This window comes from Drosophila santomea, chromosome 2L (assembly GCF_016746245.2).
Source record: "Drosophila santomea strain STO CAGO 1482 chromosome 2L, Prin_Dsan_1.1, whole genome shotgun sequence".
Lineage (NCBI taxonomy): Eukaryota > Metazoa > Arthropoda > Insecta > Diptera > Drosophilidae > Drosophila > Drosophila santomea.
Window position 1 is genome coordinate 12,089,848 of NC_053016.2, and position 12,396 is coordinate 12,102,243.

General features: G+C 42.1%; 1 protein-coding gene across 2 annotated transcripts in view; it reads left to right on the forward strand.

Annotated features, from left to right (window-relative positions):
* Positions 1–79: 79 nt before the first annotated feature.
* Positions 80–12,396, forward strand: part of LOC120447173 (guanine nucleotide-binding protein subunit gamma-e) — a 34,853-nt gene continuing 22,536 nt past the window's right edge. Inside the window, exon 1 of one of the 2 annotated variants that reach the window (XM_039628641.1) lies at positions 80–228. The gene's annotated coding sequence lies outside the window, so the exon portion shown is untranslated. Of the gene's footprint in view, positions 229–464; positions 740–12,396 lie in introns of those variants that run through there. The other variant, XM_039628633.2, reaches the window with a different exon arrangement.

A 12,396-nucleotide genomic window follows, 5' to 3' on the forward strand; every position in this document is an offset into this window, starting at 1 on the left:
CAAGTTCGGCTGCGTTCCAATCTCATTCGTTCCGGGGGCACTCACCGTGCGCCTTGGCGTATGCAACGCATTCAGTCGCTTGTGGGAGGCAGTTGCATTCGATTGCCAGCATTTTCAGCAGCGGAAAAGCCAGAGAGCAGCGAAAAGCCGGACAGACACACAGAGAGACAGGAGAGAGAGAGGGAGAGAACGCGCGAGCGAAGAGGGAGAGGAAGAACACATTCGCTGGTTGGTCTTGCTTTTTGGTCGCACTCATTCGACACATTTTCCTTTAGTTTTTCCTCGCCAGCGATACCAGCAGTCGCTTACTTTTCCGTTATTCTGTTATTGCTTGCCTTTGTTTATTAGTGCGTGTCTTCGCTGCGAGCGGTTTTCGTAATTGAAACGAGAGCGACATAATTAAATTAAAATATACTCGCACACACACAGTTGCCCACTAGCATCGATAGACGGGCCAACTAATCACATTACCAACCATCAGCCACCAGCCATCAGACCATCAAGACCATCGTCAGTCGGAAACCGAATCGCAGACCCGCAACACAAGACTCACAGTTCGCATTGCATACTTTTTGGCGCGCTTCGAAATAAACACACCAATACGTACACCAATACAACACACCAACACAAACAGGCTCGATTGCTGCATGTGCGTGTGTGTGTAGCTGTGTCTGTGTGAGAGTGCCTTCTAAAGTCGCCCATCCTGCGAAGCGACAAAATTCATCAACTCTTGTGTCTGGTGAGTTGACATAAAAGACAATAGAATTGCAGGCAATAAAAGGCAAAGCTTGAAGCTAACAAGAAAATTCCGGGAAAAGTGCCTCGGGCTGGTGAATGTTTTGGCAATTTTGGTGTGAAAATGTCAGACTAGATCGTGACCTTTAAGTTCCTGATCATTAAAGGTCTGACATCTTACATGTTCTCAGTGAATATACCTTCAAGAAGGATATTAAGTGCAACTAGCAATCTGAAGAAGTAAATAAAGATTTTGGTACACATGCTTTATAAAATAAAGTATATATATATATATATGATGAAATCATCATTGTTTAATAATCACACAATATCCTGTAGAATTTGAGTGCTTTTAAATAAGTTGGAAACTTAAATTGGGATTCACAAACATTGTACCATTGTTTCTTGTTTCCTTATTTATTCCTACCTCAGAAACAATTTTTTATTGACTTTTACAAGGAAGTATTTGTGGCTGTTTTCCACTTCAGCGATTCTTAGTATCTGGAAAATCTGAAATATGAAAATCCTTTTATAGTATTTATTAATGCGATGAATTGCACAGAAACGCTGTGGTCATCGTTGGTCCGTCGTTTTATTATTTTGGTGATGTAATGGAATTTTTCGAAATAATTTCATGCGAAATAATTTCAATCGCTTAAATAAATAGCAAAGTGCAAATAGCTACAGCTTCATTATTTTTTGATACCCAGAAGGCAGTCTATGTTATTGATAAAAAACATAGATATCTACGTTATATTATATAGTCCATACTATTGATAAGCGAAATGTATATCTTTTCTTACGCATAAATACAAAGTACGAGCTTACTTAACGATTAAAAGGATTATTCAGAAGACGGGGGTACTATTAACCCGAAAATTTCTTTATCGATGTGAAACAAGTGAACCGAAACTGGCATTCATTCGGGGCGCACTGAATGCAATCGCATTCGAGCACCACCCATTCCACCCACTTTTAATTCCTGCCCATCCTTGACGATCCAAACGCATCTGTGGTTAATGTGCGACAATTGTTCGATTTCGATTTCGCTGCAGCTGGCTGCAGTTGCAATTTACTGCGCTGTAATTGTTTTACGTGCGTGCATTAATTTTTTTAAGCACCACTGCAATTATGAGCCAGTTCTTTTTTCGTTTATCAATTTAAAAACCATTTTGAAAAACTGCATGTCCTCATTGGCGTTTGGTTAAATTGAACACATCATTTGTGTTTGCATGCTAAATGGAATGATTGAATTGCATGTGCATTAAATACGTGTTGTTTTACCTCTTTTGAGGCAACTCCTCCAAAAACCCATTGAAAATCACATTCGCTCACAATTCGCATTTGTCGCGCCTCAATTACGGTGGAAAATATTTGCATTCCAATGCATTGGACACGAGTGGGAAAAGGGATATTTGCCTACGTGTCATTCGAAGGATATAACTACGAGGTCCTTTGGGTGTGGGCTTTGACGTGGGCTTTTCCATTTCGCATTGTCCACGTTTAAGCACGGGAACGGAATTATTCATGCTGCATTCAATAATTGATTAAATGAGTGAAAAAATTAAACACGAATACGACGCATTTATTTTCGTCGGTTTTGTGTAATGAATGAATAATATTTAATGGCATTTTTTATGCAGCTACACTTGCCTCGTCAAATTCTCACTGAAATGGAATTTGCAAATAGCCAAGCATTAACTAAAAACAATACACATTTTCTATTTCTTTTAAATTTTAAATGGGTTTTTATTTCTGATAAAACTTAATACTGCAAAATGTATGGCTTAAACGGGGTTCTCTTCTGTAAAGTTCGTGCACACGATAAGAGCAGTGTGCACTCTACAAAATTGCCGAGAAAAACGTATACATAATTTAATATAATATTATTTTCTGCTGAGACGGCAGCTGGCCAATGGTCGAGCCACAATAATGCATAGATAATGCGGCAGGCAGCAGACTCTGTCTCCGATTTTCCACCGCCCCCGCTGTCGTGGCCCATGAAAAACTGCATTTTCCCGGGTTCCGGCTGCTCCTGCGTCAACGAATTATAATTGTAAGGGCTCCCGCTTCAGCTTCAGCTTTAGCACCAGCTTGGCTGGCAGTTTGAATAGGTTCTGGAATGGGGGGTCGGTCAGTTTCAGCGTGCGTTTGCAAAAGTCATAAAGAATCTACCAGCCTCATCCCCATCCACGATCTGCTCCTCGCTGGGAATCGCCGACAAGTGCCGGACAAGTTGACGTTTCTCCTGCTCCGCCGCCTGGTTCTGTGCCACTATTTTCTCGCCGTAGAAAGTATGTTAATAAAAATTTTAATTTATCGCCAGGCATAAAAAGTGGTAAAGTGCTGGGTGGGCAGCAGGCCCTTCGCCTTCCCTGCCATTTTCCTTTCATTTCCATGGGATATTTTCATATTTTCCATTTTTATATTCGCTGTGTGCTTTAACACGTACAAAACGCGTTCGTTGGCATCGCCATGAGTTTGAGCGCTCAATGGCCTCTGCACTCAGAAAAATGTTTAAAATGTATAAATTATTAAACAGTATTTTTCGCTTCATTCTTAAGAATGTACACTAATTAAGTGTTATTCTTGGTTTTCGGAGTATTTTCTTTTTTTCCAATTAAATCTAGTTTAGTTGGGAAATTATCTAAGTGCACTTCCCCTTGTCGATCGCATTGACGGTGTCAGTGACGCCCTCGTCCACTGAACGGGCGCCTCATCGATAATAGTTTCAAGAGTTTTTCGGCCAAGCAAAATAGAAATGCACGCCAAGTTCCGCCCGCAGATCCCTGGCCCACTTGGACCACCCTTGGGCCACGCCCCTCGGTGAAAGTAACGCAATGTAGGGCGTGGCAGCGAGGCGTCCACTTCAAAGTTCGATTTTCTGTATTCAAAATTGGCGTGCATTAGTTACAGACTTTTAGAAAGAGCCTCTGCGGGGAGATGATGAAAGTGGGGCTTTCGGAAGGGTTGAGGAAAGTTTTCATACTTCGATTTTGAATAGCATTCCCTATGACTGGGCTTTAATTGGTGTGGTAAACTAAGGATTTTTAAGTGATGTATTAAAAGATGTCTAAATTATAACAAATAAATGCTAATATAAATGCCAAGCTAATAAGTAAATGGTTCTGTGCACTCGTTTGGCTTTAAACACTCAACTGCTTGCAACGTAATAATAGTAATTAATCATAGCTAGCCGCACTTATTTGTGCGTTTACGGATTTCCATTTGCCTAGATTAGCATCACCGCTGTTTCACAAATGTGCACAAATGAAATCACAAATCAAATCACATAAATATGTCCCTCCATCCGGCTGACTGCACACATTTTCACATCAAAGTGGGGGCCACATAAAAACACAACGTAGATAGGTCCTAAAATTGTGTCAGCTCGTAAATCGCACTGGCTAATAAACTCGTGCTCTTCAGCTGGCCCTGTCGCATTATAAATAACACACGCGACATGGTGGCTGCATTTCCAGCCACGAACCGCATCATCCACAAATGCAACTATAAGCGGAAGTGCAGGCACAGAATTTGCTCCCTCCTTCCGGTTTCCGTGCGGTGTCTCTTTCTTCGCTGCGTCTGTCTCGCTCTCGCTCTCGCTGTGCAACGAGTTCAGCGTAGCAGAAGTTTGATAAATTTAATTTTACAACCACCGACTCGAATTGCGACATTTCGTGGCGTATTTCCTTTGCTCTGGCAAACCAAACCAACTATTAGAGAATGTAATAATAAAATATTTAATGACCTCCTCTTTGGGGTAAAGCAAACAATCGTGTGCGGTTCTCGATAAATGTTGAATGACCAGAGAAAGGGTTCTTCGTTTCCTTCTTTATTTTTCAGGGAAAACACACAAGAAACTTATCGCCTTATAGAAAACTAACATCTTTAATATTGCGCCTCTGTAAATTTAAAGCTATAATTTTTTTTTATGATATTTTTATTGTTTTTCAAAGTTCCTGTGAATAAGCTAGAGTTTCGTTAACAATATTATATTATTTGTTTTTCAAATTCATTTAATTTCAATGAATAATTATACAGTTTAATGATATTCATTGTCTTCCATTAAAAATAAACAATTTAATCCGTCGGTAAAGAAAGCCATGATTATCGCTTCCGTTTTAGTTTTGCTCCAATTAAAAGCATTAATTACGCCAGGCTATAATATGTTCAATTTGCCTGTTTTCCGCTTAACTGGATTTTTAATTGCTATTTGTGCAACATATTAAAAGGATCCACCAACACCACCATCCAGCCAACTCACACAGGCACAGCGACTGGTGGCAATAGGGTGAGAAATAGCAGCATAATTTAGCATCAACGCCTTTCCAAGTAGGCCAAAATACATAATCAGGGGGCGTGGCAGAACATGGCAGGCGCTTGCAAGCGGAAAAAGCCAGAAATTGCAGCGAATAAAAATTGCAAAAATAGCGGAGAACGAATGATTGTAACTGGGAATAGGAAGGAAGCGAAAAAAAAAATCGGCTGCAAAATTATACGAGGCGGTGCTCGCACACAGCTGCAATTTTATTTCTTCTCCATGTGTGTGTACTTGTGCAGGTGCCCTCTTCGTGTGTGTGCGTGTCTATGTGTGTGTTTGTGTGTGTGTGTGTGGGGGAGGCAGGTCCTGGTCTACAGATAATTTCTCTGCCTTACCCCCAGTGCAACGCCGAGCATTTTCCCAATGTATTTTTCGCAAAGTTTCCGGTACGCTCGGCAGCAAATTTATTGAACCATGAAATGTTTGTGTACGTGTCCTGGCCGAAGGATAGAAGCTGACAAGCGGTGTCCCGGGCAGGGGGAGCATTCCGGTCCGGATCGGAGGCTGCCATGGAGTCACCTACGGAGGGGGGCAAAGCCAAAGGGGGGATTATGTTGGGTGGCAGGGCCATTGTTACCCTGTAAATGGCTGCCTATTCCCATTGGGTCTCCCCAACGTAGGGTTTCAGTTTCCGGTAACGAAACTCGTCATTTTCAAAGTGATCGATACCAGTAATCGGGCTAAATATATTTCATAGATGACCCAATGGTAAATGGGTAAAATCGGATTAAATATACAGGGTATTCCCAAGTTAAATACACCGACTTCCAGCAGACTTCTCACTTGTTAGTTGTTGTCTTATTGCTTATTTGCTCAAGTTCTTTGGTCTTTCCCAACTTCTGGGGTTTTCTCCGTGGCTCGTTCGCAAACTTTGCATTACTTTTAGCGTTGAGCCCTGGAAAAGTAACGTCCCACAACGCCCACCTTTCCACAAATAGCAACTCTCCATCTCCTGCACGTAGATGCTTTGTTTTTGAGCTTTGAAAAATATTTAGTTGAACTTTTTATTTAACGCATCAATGGCGGCCACTTGGCTTCAGCTGTGGAATCGTCGTTAAATGGATTCAGAAGCTTCTTTTGTTGATTTCGAGGGGAAAGGTCGCAGGGAAAGGGTCGCAGTCATTTTGTTTCCTGTCCCCGGATTTTCCCGGCAATCTCCCTCACTTTAAACGGCTTTGGCGGAACTGGTTGTTGTACGAGTATCTGTTACTGCCGCATGGCTCATAATTTTTCATTGCTGTCGGAGTTTTCCCTCCGGCTCCGCTTTTCCATGAAAAATTGATGCCAGTTTCGATTTGATTGGATTTGAAATGCTATCGAAGTATATTGAATTGCTTTTGCCATGGGGTTGGGTGCTGCAATCAGGGGTTAATAGTTGCCAGCTGACATTGAAGTTTCTCCGATTTTCTTGGCTTGGCGGTAATTGCACTATGGATTTATTTCAAAGATCGCCCAAGGAGATTTGAAGCTCTTGCTATTCGAAAGCGGTATTAACTCACCTGTGGTAACCATTATTGTATTCACATCCTTTGAGTGTCCTCCTGTTGTCCAGAATTGCATAATAAATTGCAACGCAAATGTGCATGCAAATTGTGTGCGCTTGTCTGTGTGTGAGATTGGATTATCTGAAATAAGTGGACCACAACTTGGCAGGTGACGGGGCAAAGTGTCTTAAACAACTGTCAATGACACCCTGAGATGAGCTCTGCAACTATTTAAACGAGTGCCCTTTAAGTAACTCCAGCTTCACTAACTTCCAAGCACTCCACTTGAGGAGCTCAGTGAAATAAAAAGCAGAGCAGCGAACTGCATTCATTAGCAAATCTCAGATGGGGGGCGTCCACGTTGAGCTGAACTCTATTGAGGCCATTGCAGCTTGGCTAATTCAATTAACCACCTCTGCTGAGGCGCGTTTTGGACTCGGCTTGGCTTGCCCCGGACTTGTTCACCTATTGATCGCCCATTCAATTATTTGCGTCGTCATTCAGCCGTGTTCTTGCAACGTGGGGTGGGTGGAGGTTAGGGGGTGGTGGCTGTTCGGTTGGCCTTCAGCCCGCTGTGCTGTTAACGAAAATGCCAGACAAAGGCGCCAATCCCAATCCCCGACCCCGCCAAACCATCCGGATAATGCAACTTGGCATTTCTATGGATGCCTCGACATCGCTGCCGTGGCATTGCTTGGCACTATATCAAACCCACATCAACCCCCCAACCCCCCAACCCCTCCGCGTAGCCACCCGACCTACAATCAACCCACCGCCCCCAACCACGCCCCCAGTGCGTTGCGCTTTTCGGTTGTTCCAATTTTCAGCTTTCGGCTTTTGGGGGAGCGGGAAAAGCCGTTTGGGGATTGCTTGGCCAAGGGCCGAAAAACTGCCGTAAACTAAATTCAATTAGATTTTTTTTCGCTATCTTCCCCTCTCTCGCTTCCACCCCCTAGCCCCGTCTCACTCACCCTCTGCGACCTGTCACAATGGATTTGCATAGTCGAATTGGTCGAGAAGGAATTTGGGAGATTGGCTAGCAACATTTGTAGCATGTGTAAAAGAGAAAAATTGATTTGATTAAATGTTGTCCGGCAACAAGTGTGCTCAATTATCCCATACCCCTCGTCCCCACCTGCTAGTGGGCGCTAAGTGATTGGGGGGCGTGGCACCGTTTTCGTACAATCACATCAATTGCATTGTGCGTGATTGAATGAGTGAATGAAATTGATGGCAGAGGATTTGCGCATCTGACATTTGCACATAGAACAGCCAATTTGTGAAATGCTGCATAGGGATGGATGGCCATTAGAATGCTTTCCGAGTTCGTAATTATTCAAAATCTATATACATAGAAACCTTTTAAACACTGCTTCAATCCAACTGGTAATATATATTACTTAAGCCCAGCCAGCAATCGAATATACCTATTATGAAAATGTATCTATGGCATAAAGGCAGCTGGGAATACTATCTAAGTAATTGAAATGGACATCGCTGTATCTTTGTTCATCCTTGTTGAGCCACAGCTCAATTAATTACATTTCAAAATAAATTTATATACACAGGCAAGTAAGAAGATATTGTTGTATTTATTGTTTGCCTAATACCTAGGTGCACTCAATTAAAAGTGCACAAAATGCCATCCCAGGCATCCTTGAGCTCTAAACTGGAATCAAAAGACTGCTCATCTGCAGTCCGTATATTTGTTCTTATCTCTTTCCCTCATCTTCCATCTGTTTCTCTCTACTTTTATGTGTGTGTGTAGTTGTATGTGTGTGTGGCGGATGTACTAGATTTATGGCTCAAGCTTTAAGTAAATTGTATCGGATTTAAAACTAAGCACTCGACAGAAGCCGACGAACCACTAACTAAATGGCTCTCTGCCTGTGCGGGAATTAGGATACATGTTTCGAAAATATTGTATTCTTGAAAGTTACTATTAAATAATAGGATTATTTTGCATGCTCTCTCGAAATATGATTGATATTGCAGCCTCTTGTTTATTTTTTGTTAGGCTATAAATCTTCTTAGAGTATCGCATACAAATTAATTAAATTGGTTGCTGTGTAGGCTTGTGAGCCTGTGTTTTGACGTTGTGTGTGTTGGGTAGGAAAACACATCCAAATCCGAAAAGTAACCAGACCGCGCAGCTGTTTGTTGTACTTTGCTGCATACTTTGTGGCGCACTTAAATATGCAGACACACACACACAGTCCGACACGCACACAGATGCAGAAAGCGAGCTGCAGCCTGCAGTGTGCAATGTAATTCATTTTTGACATACGTAACGCACAGAAGGGCATGGAAAACAGTTTTTCTTTTCAAATGGAATCTGCGACTGCGGTGTAACGTGGAACATATGAAATCACTTTATTCGATAAAACGATATCCTATTCACAAAACTTGTTGTGTAGAATTTGAATGTATTTTTATTTTTATGATTCCATAGGTCAGCTTATTTACATTTTTACTTTGGATTGCATGCACACAAGTAATGCAAGTTCACTACAATAAATTTTTCAATTGATGCCATCGACCGAGTTGTCAATATACCCGACATCTTTCCAAACACTGGGTATGAAAGGGAAGAGCGCAGAATGAATGAGGAACTCTCGGCAGCTGCGAACACTTTTACATATTTACAACTTAATACCTTGCCCAATGTTTGCCAGTGTGTGCGGTGTGTGTGTGCGAGTGTGTATGTGGGAGAGCTTAACTTTGCATGCTGCAAATAATTAAAGCATAAAAGAAGGCGCTGCAGACAGGAGCAGACTAGGATTGGGGGAAAGGACGAGGCGGAAAGCCAGCAGCCAGCAGCCAGCAGCCAGCTGAGCAGCATGTGTCATCTTCTGAAAGTTGCCATCGTGTCAACCGTTGGGCGCCGCCATCCTTTGATGCTTTCAAGGAGCAAAGGAGGCTTGGAAAGGTAAGGGGAAAAAGGGGGTGGAGGGGTGAAGGGGTGAAGGGGTTTTGGGGCTGGCCGCAGAAGCAACTCCTTGTTGAATGTGCAAATGAGCTTGTCCTGGTTTGGCTGCTACCTTCCGCACTACTGGTGGCACATAGCCCAGACCTGTTCCTCGCTCCAAATTGAATATTTTAATGCAAATTTAATGGAGGTTTTTGTTTTCTGCCCGGCATCCCATTTAATTTTGTCTCAAGTTGTACTTTCAGTTGCTTTGTTGCTGCTCTATGGCAATGGCTCCCCGGGGTCTCCTTCCGGCTCACATCCTCGCATCCTCACATTCCTCGCACTCACGGATTGTTGGGGGATGGATATGCATGTAGTTTTTGCGTGTCGGTAGTTTGCCTGCATCTTGAGCAGGAAATTTGCAAGATAATTGCTTCAGCAGCTCGGGCAGGGTATATTTATATTCGCTCTGGGAATATTACTTATTACTTATCTAAAAACTATGTGCTTCTCTGTGGGAAATGGTCAAGTTTTGGATCTAGGCATCCCAAATACTGTCTGAAAATGTACAAAACTTTTAAGCTGTTTGCTTAATTTGGTAGCTATATCTAACAGTAGGCGTTTGATAATCTTCACTTGAAAGACTTTCACTGAATGTGTAGATTGCTGATGCCCCAACTAAACTTAAATGGCATTCGTTGTTCCTACGTTTCGCCTTGGAATATCACTCATTTAAGACAGTTTCCCAATGAAAAAGTGTCATTAGTCCTGCACTTCTTTCTATCCTTTCTGTCCTTTCGACCCCTGACCCCTGACCTTTTGTTTCTTCTTACTGTGCAGTCAGTGAAGCAGTTAACAGTTATCGCTTGTCCTGCGTACATCTCCATCTTCCGCCTAACTATTCATCATTGTGCTTGGCAGTGCAGTGCAATGGGATATTGGGTGCACCTGCCAGGGCCGTTGGGTTTGGTCGTTGAAAAGAGAAAGCCATCCGACCATTAACAGGCTAGGCCAAAGCCAAACAAACACGGTCAGTCAACAGGGCGAGAGAGGAGGGGGGGTGGGCAGGGATAGTAACTGAATTGTCACATGAAACGATTTTAATTGCATTTTTGTAGCCCGTTTTTCTTACTTTGCCAACGGTTGGCAAACAACAATAAACAAACAGGCAGGCAGGCAAACGAGAGATAAACAAACAGAGCGCCAATGATACGCCTAAAAAATGATGGTACTCCAGCAACGATTTGTGCCTCGGTCGGTTAGTAAATTTAATAGCCTCTGGGCCTGACATTTGGATCGTTTGATTTATGTCATTTCAAGAAAGGAATACTGCCCAAGCTGGCCAAGTTCCACTAGTAGCTTTAATTTGAAATTCCCCACACACGTGATGCAATAAAATCCTCATTAGGGCTGCCGTACTCGGCCATTGAAATTTAGGCAGGTGAAATTTAGGGCGGCATTGTGTAAATCACGCATACGCCACGTTGTGCGTGTAACAGCATGTTGGTTAGCTAAATATGAAAAGCTGGCTTGAAAATAATAACAAAATAACATGACAATGTTATTCAGAATAATACATATATTTCATATAGTCATTAAATGAAGAGATTATTTGGAATATCACAATCTTAGTTAGTAGTTAGTTATATCTTTTATTTAATGCTAACAGCTATGCTTTAATTGACTCCATTTCCGCTCCTGCTCTCTACGGTCGCCTATCAGTGCGAATTATGTGTACATTTGAAATTGTTGGCCATAATTTAACGCATTCCAAGCCTGCTAATAAGCCAGGTTAGCCCAGGCATTGACCGACTCACCCACACAAAGGACGGCAGATTGCAAGACCGAACGAAACCGAACGTCATCATGCTGTATTTTAATCATTTAGCACTGCAAATTGATTTAGCAAAATGTGCGGGTTAGTTTGTTGGTGGCGATGGCGGTGGCGATGGCGGTGGGTCCGCGCACTTCATTGCGGCTCCAACGACTCATAGTCGGTCTGCTTGTTTGCGGTTCTTGTTAGTTGTTGGCGACACGCTCGCAAAACCCGAACTTCGCTTTAAAACCGCGCCAAAAAGTTTGCCGGTTGAAAGTTCTTTGGGACAAATTGTTGTTCGCATCGCTATAGACGTCGCAGCAAAACAGTGAGAAAAATAAAGGCAGTCTTTCAAAATTCCCCTTCAGTTTCTAGTTCGCTTTATTGAACGCTTGTTTCTTTAATATTTTTTTTAGAGTGTGTAAGCTTTGTATAATCTTCAGATTAAAAATGTTTTTTTTAGTGCAGATGGTTTTGTTTCAGTTTTAGTGCTAGTTGGTTGAAGTGTTTGCAACCGCAAAAGGTAACCGAATGAAACGTCGCTAATGACTGGATAAATATTTGTCCTTCCATGTTTGGATTGCTTCTTTAAAACGTGACAAACGCGATTTGGCCAGCATAACAAAAAGTTTTGCCAACTTTCAAGTTATAATTAAATGAAAATGGGTTTGGATAATTGGGATTTGATTACTGTGCTGGAAAGTTGAAAAGTGACAGTAGAAGTTGAATTAGGTGATTCAAGTTTAAGAAAACAAAGTGCTATGATTTGCAAAACCTAATTAAGCTAAAAAATATTATTTCGGCAGTCCTTCGGTGTAACCAAATGTATTGTCCACTGTTTAAAAATTCATCCCGGGTACTGGTATTATTAGCAAAGGTTTCGCTTGCCATCCCGAATTTCTTACCATCCAATTAGTGCAGTCTGCTCCTTTTTATGCATGTTAATTCTCTGTACACGCTTTTCTTCAATGAAATTCTTTGGAATTTCACCCACCCGAGTTAACAATGAAAATATGCCCTTAAGTATTTCGTGTCGAGCGGAAAGTTTCCGCATTTAAAATTATGCTAACAAGCTGAAATCGTTTCTCGCACCCCAACCGACAGTCTCTGTGAGTTTGAGGGACAT